This window comes from Salmo salar, chromosome ssa14 (genome assembly GCF_905237065.1).
Source record: "Salmo salar chromosome ssa14, Ssal_v3.1, whole genome shotgun sequence".
In the NCBI taxonomy this organism is placed as follows: Eukaryota; Metazoa; Chordata; class Actinopteri; order Salmoniformes; family Salmonidae; genus Salmo; species Salmo salar.
In genome coordinates, this window is record NC_059455.1 from 7,718,521 (window position 1) to 7,728,045 (window position 9,525).

Below are 9,525 nucleotides of genomic sequence, written 5' to 3' on the forward strand. Positions count from 1 at the left end.
ATTGTCCTGTTGAAAAACAAATCATAGTCCCACTAAGCGCAAATCAGATGGGCTGGCGGATCGCTGCAGAATGCTGTGGTAGCTATGTTGGTTAAGTGTGCCTTGAACTCTAAATAAATCACTGACACTGTCACCAGCAAGCATCCCCACACCATCATACCTTCTCCTCCATGCTTCACTGTGGGAGCCACACATGCGGAGATCATCCGTTTACCTACTCTGTGTCTCACAAAGACACGGCGGTTGGAACCAAAAATCTCAAATTTGGAGTCATCCGACCAAAGGACAGATTTCCACTGGTCTAATGTCCATTGCTCGTCTTTCTTGGCCCAAGCAAGTCTATTCTTCTTATTGGTGTCCTTTAGTAGTGGTTTGTTTGCAGCGATTCGACCATGAAGGCCTGATTCACGCAGTCTCCTCTGAACAGTTGATGTTGAGATGTGTCTGTTACCAGAACTCTGTAAAGCATTTATTTGGGCTGCAATCTGAGATGCAGTTAACTCTAATGAATTTATCCTCTGCAGCAGAAGTAACTCTGGGTCTTCCTTTCCTATGGCGGTCCTCATGAGAGCCAGTGTCATCATAACACTTTTCAGACTGACCTTCATGTCTTAAAGTAATGATAGACTGCCGTTTCTCTTTGTTGACTTGAGATGTTCTTGCCATAATATGGACTTGGTCTTTTACCAAATATGGCTATCTTCTGTATACCACCCCTACCTTGTCACAACACAACTGATTGGCTCAAACGCATTAAGGAAAGAAATTCCACAAATTAACTTTTAACAAGGCACACATGTTAATTGAAATGCATTCCAGGTGACTACCTCATGAAGCTGGTTGAGAGAAGGCCAAGAGTGTGCAAAGCTGCCATCAAGGCAAAGGGTTGCTACTTTGAAGAATATCAAAAAGAAAATATATTTTGATTTGTTTTACACTTTTTTGGTTACTACATGATTCCTTGTGTCATTTCATAGTTTTGATGTCTTCACTATTATTCTACAATGTAGAAAATAGTAAAAAATAAAGAAAAACCCTGGAATGAGTAGGTGTGTCCAAACTTTTGACTGGTACTGTAAGTGTTCATGTTAAAAACCCTCATAGCATAAGGTAAAAAAGATCTGTGGAAACATTCTGTTTGGCTCCTAGGTAAAATAAATCTGTCTACCATTACACTGCAATGGTCCAAACAGATACTGTGGAGGGGGTGGCTAGTGTTGGTCTCTATGCTCTTGAGCTGCTTGAGGATCGGCTTATTCCGAATGGGCTCTAGATTGTCCATGTGGGTGCTGATGGAAGAACCAGCTTTCTTTATGATTTTGTTCAACCTGTTGGCGTCCTCCCTTGTGATGTTAATGCTTAACAACACATCATTACAATGATTTTATATTGACAAATTCCATGGTCCAAAATATAATCAGTTAAATAAAGGTATTTCATAAGATACCTTTCAAATTGAAAAACATTGACCTTCATAGTGGAGACTGAACCACCACTAGAGAGCAGCAAATGCTTGGCTGTTACTATACAGGTTGTGGAGGTATATGACACTGGCAAATCCTATTTAAACCTACAACATATAAGAGAGTGAGTGTGTGCGTCTTTGTCTGTCTGTTTGTCTGTGTGTGTTTGTGTGCAGGTGCAGGTGCTCTGTCACAGCTGTGGAAGCGGGTGGGTTGTGCTATTGTGTTAACACCTCCAAGTTCTCAGGAGGCCTTTCTGTGATTTTACACCTGCCTGTTCACACTTTAGTCGAGCCAGACTGCTCACGTCACTACCGCACCTCTCAACACTCCATCACACATTTCAGCCCATCTGTGGGAAGACTGGCCGCTATTTTTAACTGACTGGTATTTTTCCTGTTATACTCCTCACAAAAGTAACACATTCTTTGAGTAATTTGATTGACAGTGATATAGAAGGGCTTAATTAAGAAAGGTGTTCCTGGACCATGCGGACTGTGTGTTTGTGTGTGTCCAAATGGGTACGTTTATACGTACTGTGTGTTTGCATGCATTTGTACTGTGGTGGAGGTGCCTCCAAAGATGGTGAATGAAGGAAGATAGTTCACTCAGGGCATTAATAGGGATAGGGGGCAGTATTTTCACGGCCGGATGAAAAACGTACCCAAATGAAACTGCCTGCTACTTGGGCCCAGGAGGTAGGATATGCATATTATTAGTAGATTTGGATAGAAAACACTCTTACATTTCTAAAACTGTTTGAATGATGTCTGTGAGTATAACAGAACTCATATGGCAGGCAAAAACCTGGGAAAATCCAACCAGGAAGTGGGAAATCTGAGGTTGTAGTTTTTTCAAGTGATTGCCTTTACAGTGACTTAGGGTTCATATTGCACTTCCTAAAGCTTCCACTAGATGTCAACAGTCTTTAGAACCTTGTTTGAGGATTCTATGGTGAATTTGAAGGGAAAAACAGCCCAAGGAAGTAGCTGTCCCATTATAAGGCATGGGTTCAGTCACGCACGTCGCCTTTGGGAGTGAGCTGAGTTCATAGTCATTCCTAAAGAGAATGGATTGATCCGGTTGGAATTTTATTGAAGATATATGTTAAAAACAACCTAAAGATTCATTGTATACATCGTTTGACATGTTTCTACAAACTGTAGTATAACTTTTTTGACTTTTCGTCTGGACTAAGTAAGCACGCGCATTGTGGATTTGGATAGTGAACCTAACGCGCAAACAAAATGGATGTATTTGGACATAAAGATAAACTTTATCGAACATTTATTGTGGAGCTGGGATTCCTGGGAGTGAATTCTGATGAAGATAATCAAAGGTAAGTGAATATTTATAAATGTAATTTCTTAGTTTTATTGACTCCAAGATGGCAGGTTTCTGTTTGCTAGTTGTTGGTGTCTTCTGGGCTGTACTCAGATTATTGCAAATTGTGCTTTCGCCGTGAACCTTTTTTGAAATCTGACAAAGTGGTTGCATTTAGGAGAAGGGTATCTATAATTCTGTGCATAACACTTGTATATTGATCAAAGTTTATGATGAGTATTTCTGTAATATGTGTGCTCATTCACCGGAAGGTTTGGAGGGAAAACATTTCTGAACATTACCCACCTGCGGGACACAGCCAGTGAAATATCAGGGCGGCAAATTCAAAAACAACAAAATGTCATAATTCAACTTTCTCAAACATACAACTATTTTACACCACTTTAAAGATAAACTTCTCGTTAATCCAACCACATTGTTTGATTTCAAAAAGGCTTTACAGCGAAAGCAAAACATTAAGATTATGTTAGGAGAGGACATTTTCCAAGCAAGGACATGTGTCAATAAAACCAAAAACACAGCTAAATGAAGCACTAACCTTTGATGATCTTCATCAGATGACACTCCTAGGACATTATGTTACACAATACATGTATGTTTTGTTCGATAAAGTTCATATTTATATCCAAAAGCAGCATTTTACATTGTCGCGTGATGTTCAGAAAATGTATTCCCACCAAAATGTCCGGTGAATGTGCACATCAATTTACAAAAATACTCATCATAAACGTTGACAAAATATATAACAATTACTTTAAGAATTATAGATAGACTACCCCTGGATGCAACCGCTGTGTCAGATTTTTAAAATACATTTTTCAAAATTCTGAGTACATAGCTCAGCCATCACGGTGAGCTATTCAGACACCTGCCAAGTTCGGGGCAACCTAAACTCAGAATTAGTATTAGAAATATTCTCTTACCTTTGCTGATCTTCGACAGAATGCACTCCCAGGACTGCTACTTCCACAAGAAATGTTGTTTTTGTTCGAAATAATCCATATTTATGTACAAATACCTCCGTTTTGTTCATGCGTACAGATCACTTATCCAATGGCATAACGCGCGAGTGCGGAACGAGAGACAAAAAGTTAAAATGTTCCATTACCGTACTTAGAAGCATGTCAAACGCTGTTTAAAATCAATCTTTATGGTATTTTTAACGTAGAATTGCGTTAAAATATTCCCGGACAATTGCATATTCATTCAAGAAGAAAAAGAAGGAGGGGTGCGCTCGCAGGTCCGAGCATATCCGCTCCCTTTGTTGCCAGGCAGACCACTCAGTAACTGAGCTCCTATTATCTGCCCAGTGACAGGAAAATGCTCAAACCACTTTCTGAAGGCTTTAGACAGCCAATGGAAGCCTTAGGAAGTGCAACATCCCCCACAGACACTGTAGCTTCGATAGAGAATCAAAAGAAGAACTACAATTCTCAGACTTTCCACTTCCTGCTTGGAATTATCTCAGGTTTTTGCCTGCCATATGAGTTCTGTTATACTCACAGACACCATTCAAACAGTTTTACAAACTTCAGAGTGTTTTCTATCCAAATCTACTAATAATATGCATATTCTAGTTTCTGGGCCCGAGTAGTAACCTGTTTAAATTGGGTACGTTTTTCATCCGGCCGTGAAAATACTGCCCCCTAGCACAGACAGGTTAACCACTGAAAATAATTGTCAGTTCTGGTCTTCTTAACATGGTGTCTTTTCCATAGACGCCAATGCGGTAGCAGCTCGGTCTGGTCTACTTAGTTCATAGACTGTAAAAAAGTAGCGGTGTGTGGGTAAAATGACTAGGTGTTACGCACGCCTCTAGAAAGAGGGAACGCAACACCCTGCTACAACTTAACTCTCCGTGTTGTGAAAAAGGTATGGAAGTGTAGGTGTGAGCAAGGACGACAAAAAGGCAGAGAATACCGTTTACTGGGAATTTATTCCTTCACGCGGTAAGTTTGGGGAAAAGGGGCTGGACCGAACCAAAGCAAAGAAACTAAATATCAAAGCCCCCTCTCCTACCTTACCTGCCTACCCACTACTTACCTAACTAGCACCACCTGGTGCACTAACCAAAATACAGGGGATGGTCCGCCCAGGTCTTTCCTAGTGTGCATAGACAATAAATTACTACGGTATATGTATGCCCGCGGGCCTCTTGCCTAAGCACTGCCTAGGTGCCTTCCCCTTCCCCTCTGGGAACAAATGAAACAGAGTAACACAAATGTACAAACTACTTTACAACAAAACCTGAGAAAACACTAACCCAGGACATTAAAGAAAACTCTGAGCACTAAACACAGAACATAACAATAAGCTTTCTCAGCAACAACTAACTCAGTACATACCCAATTCTCTTTCTGAGAAACAACCAACATACATACATACATATATATATATATATATATATATATATATATATATATATATATATATAACCCTCTGCCATCAACCTCCTCTCTCAGCAAAAATCTCTGTGTCTCTCTCTTTCTCTGAGCAACAGCACACTGGCTTATATTGGGGTTGTTAATTGAGACAGCTGCGTCCTGACGAGGGGGCGGGGTCAGCTCTCCAATCAGCAATGGGGCTGACCAATCAGCTGCTTGGAGAACTTCAGGAAGCCATTACCTGAAACACGTCATGCATGATATCAACTGAAAAATTCTCGCTTATATAAAAGTACTGTAATGAATTTAGCAGGCAAGATTATTTTATCACCCATCCCATAGGGCAGAGTGGGATTTCTCTCCATTGTTTGGCACTGTTCCACATGCATCTCTTTAGTTTGCTATACTGTCTTCACTAAACTCTGTCTGAAAGTCGTCTTTCTCAGCAAGACAGAAAAGGAAGCAATATCTTGCACTAAAAGATTACACAAAACCAAATAAACCATGAATACCAAGGTTGTCACCTGTTACTTGGACAATTTTTATTTTATTTAACCTTTATTTAACTAGGCAAGACAGTTAAGAACAAATTCTTATAGAAAATGACGGCCTACACCGGCCAAACCCGGTTGTGATACACCATGAATTTGGTGATCGTACAAGGGAACCTTACAGTAACTCACTTTCCAAAATGTTTATATTGCGTACAATTGGGTCAAGTAGTGAGTGAAACCCATAGGTTTTTATGTCTTGAGCATGAAATAGAGAAACCAGGTGAATATTGAGCAGAGGAATTCCAATTTGGAGAGACAGTTCTTAAAGTAAAGTAAATTGAACCCAATTTATGCATGCCACAACATCTACTAATAGTCTCCCAAGCCAGACAGTAGTGATTCTAATATGTATTACGGTGTTATAATGCCACATAGGTATTATAGGGAGAGAGGGGTGAAGGGGAAGAGGGTGAAGGAAAGGGGGGGATCAGTATAGTGCAACACAGTTTGTCTACAGCAAATTTGTGTTGAATTGTAGCCTGACCTTCATGAACTTCACAAGATGTTCAGCTGCGTGTCTTGCTGACATCTTTCCCGGCTTGTTGCGGCCTTGAGAGGAGGGAGGCAGAAGATGGATGATAAGAAGAATGGACGACATGTCACTGTCACAGCCTAGAAACACACATTTTAAAACTTTCAGAACATTTCTGCCAGTGTTGGTGTGGGTTAACATTTAACCCACTTCCCTTTCAACCACAATCCTACAATTCTTCTCCCTGTGGTAGGGAGTGAATTGGGACCCAGATTTATTTTGTACTCACATAGTCAGTCTTGCTTTTGGGGTCGGCCAGGTACGGAAAGAAGGAAACTATTCCTCTTGCATATGCTTCCTTCACATGTCGTGCGGGACTTGCTATGAACCAAAAATAATAATAATGACTAGATTGATCGTATTACGTCTGGTGCGGTCAGTCAAGCTTTTTGTCCGAGCACACTTGTTCATGATCCTTTCCCCTCCAGCTTTTCACTGGAGAATGTCCTCAATAATCTAACAAAAGGCACAACAGAAACAGACCCTAGTACACCAGTGTTCTTTCTCAAAATATGTTTTTGTGATTCCTCGCCTGCTTCTCAAATCACATTTGATAATAAGACCCAATGCTCATCTCCTAATTCATTGTTCCGTAGTTGGTTTTCAGAAGGATGAGACAAGGACACAAGGAGACAAGGATAGACAAATTGAGAAAGAGCTCAGTGTTAGCCAGCCATCCTCCTGGAGAGCTACTGTGCAAGCATTGCTTTCAGCCCTGCTCCAACACGTGGCTATATCACTAAGCTGCACATTAGGATCTTCCAAGATGATTTAAGTCGATAAGAGCAGGACTGAAAAAAGCCTACATACTATGTAACTCACCGGGAGTAGGCCAACCCAACATCACAAAGATGGAACCTCAGGAAGATCAATACAGTTTTGAATGATAAAAAAGACAATCAAAGCAAATAATGAAAGGCTTACTTTGGCTGCACTATCTTCCTCTGCTCTCCTGTTTCTGCTAGGACTTTGTGTCAGAGTAACAGTGTCATCAGAATCTGATGAACCAACAACATCCACAGAGCAGCTTGCAGAAGAGTTAAAAGAATCTGCTGATCACATTAATAAATAAATGCTCTGTTCTCAACAATGATACAGGGATAATACAACCAAATTGCATATCTGTGTCTTTACATTTGATTGTTAGTCATATACTAAACCCCATTTAGCATGCTATAAATGTCAGGCCCAAATAATCTGTTAAGAAATCATTAACCTACAATTGTATATAGGATGTTGAGAAAAGACATACAATTAATGGGGCCTGATGTGATCTGTGACATGCCACAGAATGTGTGACGTGTGACTCCATCCCTCCAAACCATGGACTCCTGGCAAATTTCCCCCTCCGAAAAGTGTTTGGCATTTAAATGTCTCAGCGGTGCCCCCCGTAGGCTTTTGGGGGACGAGGTGGCCCCCCATTTACTGTACCATCCCTGCAAACACCAAACCTCTGTCTGGATACGGGTGCCAGAACTGGGCAAGCAGGATTAGATCTGACCTGATGGAGTCATTTGTGCTTGTATGAACGAATACATTGATCACATCTCTGTACTTTTGACAACTGTTACTCATTTCAGGAAACTAAGCGTATGTCTTGCGTCGCTACTCTACAGGAGAGGCATTTGAATGTAAACAATATTTTATTTTGCATAATGCATTTTTTGGCAGAAATGCCTTCTGGAAAATGTGAACTTTCATGTGCCTCAACAACAAACTTGTATGCCATCTGTAAATACTAATAAAATTGTTAATACGAGCCTAGTTGGTTTAGACACTGAAAAAGACAGGAAGAAAGGAACCCATGTTGCACGCTTCTGTCTATAACATGAGCTGCTCAGGATGTGTAGGTAATCCTTTCTAACTATGCTATTTTGAAACAAATTACGAAGAACTGCATAAGTCTTGCTGAAGGACAGAGTTTTAAAATCAGTGGAATGCCCGGTGGAAGCAGAGTATGACACAGTGCATTCCGGAAGTATTCAGACCCCTTGACTTTTCCCACATTTTGTTACATTACAGCCTTATTCTAAAATTGTTTAAATAAAACTAAATCCTCATCAATTTACACATAATACCCCAAAATAACAAAACGAAAACAGGTTTTTAGAAATGTTGGCAAAAAAAAAATAATCTGAAGTACCTTGTTCAGACCCTTTGCTATGAGACTTGAAATTGAGCTCAGGTGCATCCTGTTTCCATTGGTCATCCTTGAGATGTTCCTACAACTTGATTGGAGTCCACCTGTGGTAAATTGAATTGATAGAACATGATTTGGAAAGGCACACACTTGTCTACATAAGGTCCCACAGTTGACGGTGCATGTCAGAGCAAAAACCAAGCAGTGAGATCAACGGAATTGTACATAGAGCTCCGAGAGAAGATTGTGGCGAGGCACAGATCTGGGGAAGGGTACCAAAACATTTCTGCAGGATCGAAGGTCCCCAAGAACACAGTGGCCTCGATCACTCTCAGCCATGCACACAAAGAGACGCGCTTGCAATTATTGACTGGGAGCATTTTTAAGCTGTGATATGTTTTACAACATGACGTCACAATCACAACACAATCAGAACGATTGGAAACTATTTCAAGCTGGGAAGATTTTTACATGACTCCCTGCAGTTAAATGCTTTTGGGACAAAGTTACAAAAATACATTTTAAAGAGCATACATTTAAATATTCAATGGTCTTCAACCATTATGTTACAGCACCTTCATAAAGTAGTCACACCCCTTGACTTTTCCCACATTTTGTTGTGTTACAGCCTGAATTTAAAATTGATTCAATCAAGATTTTGTGCCACTGATCTATACACAATACCCCACAACGTAAAGTGGATTTTTTTAATATTCATTTTTACAAATTCATTTCAAAAATGTCACATTTAAATGTCTTGAGTCAATAAGTATTCAACCCCTTTGTTATGGATAGCCTAAATACGTTCAGGAGTAAACATTTGCTTAATAAGTTGCACGGACTCAGTGTGCAATAATAGTGGTTAACATTATTTTTGAACGATAACCCCATCTCTGTACCACACACATACAATTATCTGTAAGTAATGAAGTCGAGTAATGAATTTCCAGCACAGATTCAAACACAAAGACCAGGGAGGTTTTCCAGTGCCTCGCAAAGAAGTCATACACCTCGTAGATGGGTAAAAATAAAAAAAAGCAGACACTGAATATCCCTTTGAGCATGGTGAAGTTATTAATTACACTTTGGATGGTGTATCAATAAACCC

The 9,525-nt window shown here is 40.1% G+C and overlaps 1 long non-coding RNA gene across 1 annotated transcript; it reads right to left on the reverse strand.

Moving 5' to 3' along the window:
• Positions 1-5,225: 5,225 nt before the first annotated feature.
• On the reverse strand, positions 5,226-8,374 carry LOC106568694 (uncharacterized). Its single transcript, XR_001320377.2, has 4 exons — positions 7,202-8,374; positions 6,507-6,598; positions 6,230-6,294; positions 5,226-5,432 (listed from the first exon to the last, which is right to left on the reverse strand). It is a non-coding gene; the product is annotated as an uncharacterized lncRNA (long non-coding RNA).
• Positions 8,375-9,525: the final 1,151 nt, after the last annotated feature.